Source organism: Manacus vitellinus, unplaced genomic scaffold (assembly GCF_001715985.3).
Source record: "Manacus vitellinus isolate BGI_N305 unplaced genomic scaffold, ASM171598v3 scaffold_41_pilon, whole genome shotgun sequence".
Lineage (NCBI taxonomy): Eukaryota > Metazoa > Chordata > Aves > Passeriformes > Pipridae > Manacus > Manacus vitellinus.
Window position 1 is genome coordinate 2336874 of NW_021940545.1, and position 11011 is coordinate 2347884.

Here is an 11011-nt window from a genome sequence, read left to right on the forward strand (position 1 = left end):
TGGCTCCCCCCTCCTGTCAGGGAGTTGTAGAGAGCATAGAGGTCCCCCCCGAGCCTCCTTTTCTCCAGGCTGAGCCCCCCCAGCTCCCTCAGCCACTCCTGGTGCTCCAGACCCTTCTCCAGCTCCATTTTCCCTTCTCTGGACATGCTCCAGCCTCCAGCCTGTCCAGATCCTTCTGTGGATCCCCCCACCCCCTTCCACTGGAGGATGGCACTGCCTAAAAGTGCATAAAAATTACAAATCCTTCATTCCTAGCGAAGGGGGAGGTTCCTTCCCCTCCTCCTGCCTTGGGGTGGAGATGCAAATTCCCTTTCCCGTGCTAATGGATGTCACTAAGTGCTTTCCAAAAGCATGCATGGCTGCAGCACTGCCAAGCTGTCATTTTTCCCCATCCCAGTGGCATTGGGAAACTTGGGGGTGAAGAGCAGGAAGAATCCTTTGTGCTGGATTCTGCACAGAGAGAGGGGGTGGCAATGGGAAAAAAATGCCTTTCCCAAGGTCACTGAAGGAGAGAAGAGCCCAGGTATTTTATTTCCAAGTCCAACAAAGCTTTTCCTTGTGCTTCTTTTTATCATCCTGGTTCTTTTTTCCCCCTTTTCCAGTGCTGGCACTTGCTGTTTCCATCCCATCCCTGGTAAGTATTCGGGCAGTGGAACGCCCGGATTGGCTAAACATCCTTAAGTGATTTTAAAACGAGGGGAAAAACAGGAGCTAGGAAGAAAATAATGAAGTTTGTGGCTCTGAATCCTAAGCAGTTGCTCTGGTCGGGGCTGTGCAGGGATGAACTCACCCCGTGCCAGCTGATTGGAGGTTCCCTCAAGCCAAGCTGCTTTATAATTAAGTGATAATTGTTTTTGCTGGGGAGCACACAAGAAAGATAAACAGCTTGAGGAATCAATAAGCATCAAGGTCATAGGCTGAGTTATTTACTGAATCATCTGCAATTTATCTCCCAACTTTTCTGTACAAAAGAGAACACAGTGGCTGTTTCACGGAGGGTTTAGAAGTGCCAGGGTGAGTATCATTACTTGAAAACAAACAAAAAAAAATTGCAAATTTGGTGCTTTCCTGTGAAAAACATCCGGAATTAACCAAGGAAGCTTTGGGGGCGAAGTGCCAAGGGGCAATAGAGTTATCCACACACACATCCACATATCCACACGTGCACTTGCTCTCTTACATTGGTTTAACCAAATCGATGTAAAGCCCTGCCTGGACACTTATTCTCATTAACTTAAATTTATCTTTAATTGACGTGGACCAAACTGTGATGAACTTGGTGCACACTGAGCTGGGAGCAGCCCCTCTCATCCAGGGATTTGAGGTGCTTTGAAGCTGAACTCGTGCCCTGCAGAGGCCCCTGTGAAGCACTTCGTGGTTGATCAGTGCAGCAGAGGGGTGGAGGGAGCAGGAGGACCTGCAGTGAGCAAAAGCAAGGGGTCCTTTTTGGGTAGTGGCAGCTGGAAGCAGCCTCTCTGTGCTCTGGTGGTCTCAGCTTCGCTCTTGGCTTGGTCCTTGCAAAGGACAAGGGGGAATGGCTTCAAACTGAGAGTAGGTTCAGAATAGATACCAGGAAGAACTTGCTCCCTGTGAGGGTGGGGAGGCCCTGGCACAGGTTGCCCAGAGAAGGTGTGGCTGCCCCATCCCTGGAAGTGTCCAAGGCCAGGCTGGACAGGGCTTGGAGCAACCTGGGCTAGGGGAAGGTGTCCCTGCCCATGGCAGGGGGTGCAATGAGATGGGCTTTAAGGTCCTTTCCAACCTAAACTGTTCTGTGATTCTGCCCTAAGCTGAGACTGCTCCTGCAGTGTAGCTGATTAAGTGATGCTTGCAGGTTCCAGGTTTGTTGTCTCTTCCTTTGGTGTCTCAGGCTTTGCTGCAGACCCCTTTGTATGTTCCTCAATCCCTAAAATAATGATTATGGAGTGCTTTCCACTGGGTGACCTCAATTCTGTTTAACATCCCTGTTTTACCTGTGAGAAAGCAGAGAGGATACAACAGGGGGTTTTACATCCTCAAGGTTATCGACTGAAGCAGTGTCAGAGTGGGGACCCCAGGTCCCAGCCTGGCCTGTTATCCATCAAACAGCACCATCCCCTTGCACTAAAGTGGATGTTTAATTTAAACAGCAGTGTATAAATCAAGTGAGAGCAGGGAAGACTTTTCCCTGGATGGAGACACTGCATTATCCTCATCACCTTACGTGAAATCCAAATAAGCTGTGAGCTGATAAATGAATTAATGGTGCAGATATAAAATCATACAATCACAGAATGGGGATGGAAGGGACCTTAAAGCTCATCTTGTTCCACCCCCTGCCATGGCAGGGACACCTTCCCCTATCCCAGCTTGCTCCTAAGCCCTGTCCTTGAACACTTCCAGGGCTGGGGCAGCCACAGCTTCTCTGGGCATACAGGACCCACATTTCCATCACCTGGGTGCCTGGAGTGCTCCCAGTGGGGGAACATTTCCATGTAAAACCTTTTCCCCTTTTCCAAGGGTTTGGAGGAGGGCGTCAGGTGCCGCTTTGCCCACGGCAGCCCTGCCCCACCAGCTGGCCCTGAGCAGATGAATGAGATCCAAATGAACCTGGCAGCTCGTTTGCTGGGGTGGGGAGGCTTTGCCAGCCCTGTGGCTGTGAGCAGCTCTCCTGCTGTGGTAATCCCTGCCTGCCCAGTTCCACCTCCCCGTGTGGATCAGGCTTGTTGAGGATCTGTGGCTCTGGGGGTGGCAGAGGGCAGGGAGGATGTGGGTGCTCCTGCCTGTCCTCATGAAAGGGGGTCTGTAAGAACTCGAGCCTGACCTGCTGCTCTCTGGTCACAGAGTGTCACTGGGGTGCAGGGCCCTGCTCTGTGGCTTCTCTGTGTGGCCTCCCTGCAGTGCCTTTGGAGATGCTGCTGGAGCCTCCAAACTTTCCAGTTTTTAGCATCCCTAATCTCTTGTGCTCCTTCCCCTTCTCCAGAAGAGCATCCTTCCCACGTTTCACTCTCCTGCTTTATAATATCCTGATGATTTCCATCACTTTGCTCCAGTCTCCAGTGTTTATTAGTCCCACTTGTGTGGCTGCCAAAGCATCCTCCTAGTTCTCTGTCCTGGTTTTCCATGAGCCAAACCACCGGAGCAGGTACTCAGAGCCTGCCCTGCTCCTTCCCCTGTGGCAGTGGAGCTGGATTTAAACACCAGCTGAGGAGGGCTGGCTCAGTGAGCTAAGAGATCCTGGTGCTTGCAGAGAGAAGTGTCAGGAGATGATGGGACAGCAGGGATTACACAGCCCGTGGTGCATCCCTACCTACTGCCCCACCCTCTGCATCCAGCCTGGACAGCAGAGCAGATTTCTGGCACCAGTTTTTACATCCCTACCAGCTGCCTAACAGCACTTCAGACAAGATCTGTGCTCCCCCTGTACTTGTGGGCATGATATTTCATTTTTCCCACAGTCTTCCTGGTTGGTGTCCTGAGGTGCCTCCCATGTGAGGGCGTTCACAGGATCAAGTAGCTGTTGGAATATTATTGTGTGGTTATCTCAGGGTGGGAAAAGGAGGAGTGCTTGACCCAAAGCTCCCTTTCAGCCCCCTGAACAACTCTGTTTGGTTCAGTTCTGTGCTCTAATGCAAACCATGAGCCCTGCTGTGACTCCCTTCCCTGCAGGTGCCACCAGGTGCTCTGTGAGTGCTGTGCCTGTTACCCGGGGTCCCTTTATCTCATGACTTTGTCTCCTCGAGGAAATGATTCACACCCCTCCTCCTCCTCTCTGCAAGGGCTGGAGCGAATTACCCACCGTGCTAACATCCAAAATTACAGCTTGGCATAGATCAGTCCTGGCTTTTGAAATCTATTTAAATGGATGGAGTGATCTCCAGGCTGGAGAGAAGAGATGCTGTTAATCCGTAATGAAACAAGAACTAACCCTGAAGGGAGAGATGAGAGCGGGTGAATGGGGCCCTTGTTGGAATGAGCATTTCCCGTGATGTTCTCACTCTCTTTCCATTTTTCCCTCTGTTTTTTTTTCTCTCCCCTTTCTATGCCTTTTCCCTTTGGAAATGCTCTCTGTAATGATCCCGTCACCGGAGTTTGCACGAACAGAAACGAGTTCTTTTATTTCATTTGCTCACGACCCGAAGAGACTCAAATGGGGATGGTGGTGGTGAAAAGCAAGCTGTAAGCGTGGAGATGACAACCTTATATTATATTTATAAAGTCTGCCTTCAGATGACTTGGAAAATACTTTCTGTACTTCAGGAAAGAAACTTTTGAAATTACTCTCCCACATTACCATTAATTTAATTTCTTAAAGTTGAAGTGTTTGCAAAGTCAAAAAGTGCTTCCATTTGCTGGATCTCTGTGTCATAAACTTTGCTGCTTTATAACACAAATTAAATTGTTTTGAAGCTCAGACTGAAATTTTCAGAAACGCCTAAAGCACTTTGATTAGAGCTGGTTGAAAAAAAAAAAATTCTAATGAATCAGTTTTCAAAATGAAAACACAGATTCACCAAAATCAAATCATTTCGTGGGGGCCATCACCATTTTCTCGTTTAAAATTCCATCAAAATGTTTAATTTCAATGAAGCCAAATCCCCTCGGTTCAGTTGCTCGTTTTCCATGTAGCTGATGCTGGAATTTGTAGTAAGGAGTGGTGTTATCAGAGGAGAACAAAGCCTTGGATGAGCTTGTGCTTCTGGTGAGGTCGACTCTTTGTTAAAAAATTTTAGTGGGAGGGAAAAACTTGCTTTTTGTGATTAAGGAAGAAAACAAGGCAGGTGGGGATTTCCCAAGGACAAAGAGGTGGTGGGTGGCCCAGCTGTGGTCTGGGGCCTGTTTCTGTGCAGGTTCCTCCTGGCACTGTCCCCGTGCTCCCAGCACTTCCCATCTCCCCTGCCAGGGGAGCTCAGCTGTCGCCACGACTCATAAATCACAACTTGGGCTGTGCTGCAGCCGGGCTGAGATTGCTTTGAAGATTAATTCCTTTGAAAGATTGGGGCTGAGGGCGAGGTGGGGACCTTTGTCACCCCTTGAAATGGCAGCAGGGAACTGTCTGGGTCTGAAGGAAAGGTCAGGGCCGGGTGGTTATGGACGTGCTTGTGTTTGGGGAGGGCTCCCCTGCAGGGCTGGGGTTCCAAGGAGCAGAGGTTGTGCTGTGTGGTGGTTCACCACAGGCTGTGCATCTCCAGCTTCCTGGTCTCCACCTGCTCTTGAGGAGGATGTTTGCACTGGAAATTGGGGAATTGCATGCTGGAGGATGTGCTGCTCTAAATCCCACGCCTGGACTGAGCTGTGGAGACCTGCCCTTAACACAGTCATGTACATCCCTGTGGTGCTTCCCTGAGCCTGTTGTCCTCTGAAGCCCATCTGTGTGGTTCCCTCAGTTGTGCACCACTCTCCCCGTGCCACAGCAATGGCTAATTCTCTTTAAACACAGAACATTATCTCCTGTGTCATGGGGCTCCATCTGAAGTCAAACCCTCCTGTTTTGTTGGTGAATAAATGAAGGAATCATCCATGCCCTGAGGAGTTTCTTGTCCAGCAGGTGACCAAAGCACGGAGGGAAGACTGGAGGGTATTGCAAACCTTATCATGTCCTGTAGAACAGTGCTGAGCCATCTCAGGCAGATGCCACAATCCCAATAAAAGGCTTTCCCAGCTCCTTCAGAGCTCAGCCTTGCTCCCACTTGTTGCACACCAGGTTCTGGTATGTTCCTCATGCCCACGCTGTTGTTGTTTACTAGTTTTCCCTATTTTTGCCTGATGCAGGGTTGGAAGAATTGAAATGAAAGCCCCATGTCCAAGATCCTTTCCTGCTACAGCTTCCAGTGGATCTTGACACCCTTGTGCTGCAAAATCCCATGAGCTGGCCAGGAATGGCTTTTCCATTCCAGGTGCTGGCAGGTGCAGAGTGAGGGTTGGGATTTAGGGCTTGGCCCAGCCATTTCTCCTGCCTGCTCGCCGATTAATCCCCTGCTGAGTAAATATATTCCCTGTGCTTTATCATCCCACAAAGAGTCTTAAAGACAAACAGAAAAGCAAGAAAGAAGCAAACCAAGCCGCCCGCCAATAAATTAAATGCACCAAGGAAAACACAGAAAACACTGAGCAAACCCCAGCAACCCCTTCCTCTGAGTTAATTAATTGGAGCCCTGTTTGAGAACAAGCACCCTCTTAAATCCCCCCTTGCTGAATGCAATTTTCTCGGTACAATCGCTCAGTGTCCTGACGGACAGGAGCCCAATCACTCCTCCACAGAAGGCGAGCGCTGCTGCAGCGCCCGAGTGAAAATAATAGATTTTTAACACCACTGCAAGGCTTGTAAATACCCAATGAAAAACAATTTCAACCCTCTGTGACTGCCTCGGTCCCCCCGAGCAGCCCTCGCTGACAGGGGCTGGTGTTGGGCTCCAGCTGGTGTTTCCTACAACAGGAGACACGGGGGTGGTTGGTGGGGGTTGGAATGAGATGATCTTTAAGGTCCCTTCCAACCCAAACCATTCCCTGATTCTATGAACTCTCCTATTCCCACCAGTGCTTGAAACAGGTGAAGGAATCTGTAAATGTTTGGCATGTGGAAGGTGATTTTTAGAGAAGGCAAAGACCTGGAAGAATGTGGAGCTGCTGGAGCAAATCCAGAGGAGGTCACAAAGATGCTCCGAGAGCTGGAGCCTCTCTGCTCTGGAGACAGTCTGGGAGAGCTGGGGATGTTCAGCCTGGAGAAGAGAAGGCTCCAGGGAGACCTTGGAGCCCCCTCCAGGGCCTAAAGGGGCTCCAGGAGAGCTGGAGAGGGACTTTGGACAAGGGCCTGGAGGGACAGGGCAAGGGGAAATGGCTTCCCACTGCCAGATGGCAGGGTTAGATGGGATATTGGGAACGAATTCCTGGCTGTGAGGGTGGGGAGGCCCTGGCACAGGTTGCCCAGAGAAGCTGTGGCTACCTCTGGATCCCTGGAAGTGTCCAAGGCCAGGTTGGACAGGGCTTGGAGCAACCTGGGCTAGTGGAAGGTGTCCCTGCCCATGGCAGGGGGTGGGAATGAGATGAGCTTTAATGTCCCTTCCAACCCAAACCATTCCATAATCCTATGCTACTACTCCCTGCCCACCCCTGAGGTGGGATGGCAACACCTTGGGCTGTGCCACCACCATGCAAGAAGCCCGGGAAGGAGATGGACCGGGTGGGAATTGTGTCTGTGTGAGCAAATGGATGGAACAGAACTCGGGATTTGTTTTGCTTCGCTCCGAGCGGCTTTCAGCTGTTAAATTACTGGCTGAGTCCCTGAGCATGAACCAGCCCTGAAGATTTTGGAAGCTGCCTGTGCCGGGCAGCTGGCACAGGGCACGGGGGTCAGGCTATTAAAGGCCTAATTCCTGGGCACTCTGCTAACAACTTAACTATGTTTATAATATCAGCGCGAAGCCATGTCAAATCCATTGTTGCATGATGTGACCAAATCCATTACTGCACACATGGAAATCAATTACTGCACATTAGGGAACATTTAACACTTGAGCCTTTCCCACCGCCTTGTTTGCACGGCGGGGCTGGAGGAATCGTTATCTGCCGCTCTGCACAGGGATCCGCTTCTTATTTTGTGTAACCTCTGCAACAAATGTTGGCAGGTACAGAGCCAAACGCTGGTGCAGAGCCCTCGATTCGGGGTGAGGGGCTGGGCCAGAGCTGGGTGGTGCACGAGCCAGAGTTACCGCCACCACTTTTCATCCCAAATGTGTGGGAATCAGTGTTTTCCTCTGCCGTGTTCACACGTCCTCCTCTATCTGACGCTTCTCTCCCACGCAGGCAGCGCTCGTTGGCCCACACTGCTGCATCTCTTCTCAATTTTCTGTGTGTTTAACCAAAAAACCCCTCTGATAAATACACAACCTGCGTGTTTAAGCTGCTTTTTCAGAGGATCAAGCAGGAGAAGATGTGTTGGGACGTGCTTTGGTGGCAGAAGGGGGGGACAGCCTGTGCTTGCGGAGCTTTGGCTTTGCCTTCCTCCTTAAACACGCTCACCTCCTGATGTTTTCGTGGGATTTGAATACAGGCATAGACAAAATCAATGTGCAAGAGCTGGAAAGGAGCATCCCCCTCCTGCATAATAGGATTGAGCAGAGATCTTCCCCACCCTGGAGCATCCCTCCTCATCTTGGGGGTGGGCTGATGCATCGCTCCTTTTGCACCCCAATCCTTGCACCCTCTCCCAGATATTCCAGTTTTTCCTGTTTATACCTGCTTCCAAATCCCACTTTTCCCTCAGCATCATGCCCTCACTTAGGAGGTGCTCCCCACCTTCCTTCTCCCTCGCACGAGCTCCGGGGATGAAGGAAATGGATGAAGGTTAATTTTTTCGGTCCTTCTCATAATGACTCATCCATAACGATTTCCATTGGTTATATTTCCTTGTGTGACAGAAACAATTTACTGCATTCCTGCAAAGCCTATTTTCTCTGCATGATCTGCTTGTGCGGAGGTTTGGGGAAGTAATTTACAGATATTTTGCCTCAAAATAGCTTACAAAGACAAAAGAGTCCTGTTGACACCAAGGTGCGCTCCCCGTGAGCTGGGGAAACGGGATAAAACAGCTTAAAAACGAAAACACTTTGTGATAGTCACTCAAAGTCAGATTCTGCACCACACACTGCGGTCAAAAGCTCTTTTTGCTGGTGGGGAGGCGCAGGGCTTCTCCCAGGAATGCTTTGATTCAGGGTTGGGTTGTAGGAGGATCCTCAGCGACGTAAATCAGCAGGAGTTTCAACGGGGGGGGGCTTGGGAAGCTGCTCATGGGTCTGGCCCTGGGTTTTCTGTGCTGGGGGGAAGGCAGCTGTGGGGCTGCTGTGGGGTGTGGGAGCAGCGTGTTCCCAAGCCTCTCCTGGGCGGGATTTCGGGGTTTTGCTGCAGAATCAGGGCCAGCAGCCCCGGGAGGGAGTAGGGGGTCATGAAATGAGGCATTTTGGCAGAGCCCAGGTTTTCTGTCGGTGTCAGTGCCCTGCTGTCACCTCCTTGCCCTGCCCAGCTGCTGCCTCCACCGGCAGCACTCAGATCGTGGCTATCCAAGGGAATTTGCTCAGGCAAATGTTTCTGTTAATGTTCGTGTTCTCCAGCTAATCACAGAATGTTCTTTTTGTGTGCTGGTCACTCTGGGATGGATAACTCTGCTATTTCTCAGGTGTCCACCACTCCAGGACCTAATCCCCCCTGGCTGCTTGTTGCCACTGCCCCAAGAGCTTGGCATCCCCTGTGCCTGGCAGAGCACAGGAATCACCTGTGGCTGATCCAAACAGGAGCAGTGGGGGGATATTTCACGTTCACTCCTCCATCTGCTCATGCACTTGGTTTGAATTTAGTTACTAGATGTGGTGGCAGAAGGTGAGGGTTGTCACCTGTGAGAGCAGGCACGGTTTTGCCTTCTCCTGCAGTCACTGGTGTGGATAACACAGATCACACCTGCTGGGCTGGGAGCAAAGGCCACTGGCATGGCAGGAGCTGCAGGGTGAAGGCAGATCCGTGTGCCAGGAACAGGGGATAAATTAAAGAGGGAAGGTGGAAGGGGAAAGATTTCTGTGCCAAAGATCTGGGCTGTGCTGTCATCCAAAGGATGCAGGACATGTGATGCATCTGAAACCTTGGAGCTGGGGCAGGTTGGGGCTAAGAGCAAGGGATTGGAGTTAAAACAGCACAGAGACTCTGCTGGTTTAACTCTGGTTATTCACTGGATATTGGGAGCGCCCTAATCTCTCTCAAAAGTAGCACATTTGAACATCCCTTATATTTTGGTGACTTTCAGCTCCTCCTTCTTCCTTTGATTCCATGGGTAAGGCTGAGCAATACAAGACATGCCTTTGTGTTTGCACACTGGCACGTTCAGATGCAAGGAAATGACACCAAGGTAGCAAAGCAAAAGTGGCCAAACTATTGCTTGAGGCCATCAAAATGCTGCTCCTCTCCAGACTTCTTATAAATACACAGTCCAAATCTTGGAGAGCAGAAAGGGGAATAATTTGGCTTTGCAGTACACAAAAAAGATGCTTTTTGCCACTGAAGAAAAAAAGGTTTTCCGATGGAGAGGAAAGAGATTTCTTCTGTGGAAATCAACAGTTTGATATAAATTTTTGAGTACAAAACGTGCCTTTGCTGTGTATTTAAAAAAAATGAGATGGGGGAAGCACAAAAAGATACCAACTGGCCTCAACTTCGTGCTTTGCACCCAGAATGAATCCCATCTGGCTGCTGCAACCTGCTGGTCAGCAGGTTTTTTCCTCCAAAAAGCTTGGAATTCACTGGGAACTCTTAGTTGCATTCTTGCTTTCCTTTTTTCCTTTCCCCCCCTGTGCTCTGTCATTTATTTTGGAAGGAAAATGCCAGTTTTGTGCAAGATTTGGTGCTGGGAAACCTAAACCAACCCGAAATCTCTTAAGTGGTGTCTGAGAGGAGCTGTGAGTTGATTGCAGGTGTGGAGATCAGGCCGAGCGTCGATGCCGTGATGCTCGAGGGAAGGGTTTGTGCTGCTGGTGCTGCTCTCCCTGCTCCCTGGAGAGCCTAAATCAGGGAGCTGAACTTGGCACCTGCCTCCTTCCAGCTTCCAAGCGCTCCTTGCTGCCCCATGGCCGGGTGGCAGCGGGATAAAGGGGTGCTGGGGAGTCGGGGGAGCCGCGGATCCGGGTGTTGGTGGGTGCGGGTCAGCCGGGAATGCCGGCGACAGCCAACACTGGCTCTTTATCCCCCTCCTGCCCTGGGAACACAAGCCCTGTTGTGCTGCCCGTGGCAGCAGGGTGGGCTGGAGGGCTGGGGCTGAAGGCTCTGGCTGACCCAGCTGTCAAGGGGCCCTTTGTGCAGGGGCAGATGGTCTGACATGGAGCCCCTTGTGTGCAGTTTGTGCTCTGGGCAGGTCTGGTCACTCCGAGATAAGAAAAGATATGAAGTCATTGGAGAGTGTCCAAAGGAAGCCACGAAGATGAGGAAGGGTCTTGATTTGAAGTCGTGTGAGGAGCCACTGAGGGCACTTGGTGTGTCCAGCTGGAGAAGAAGAGAC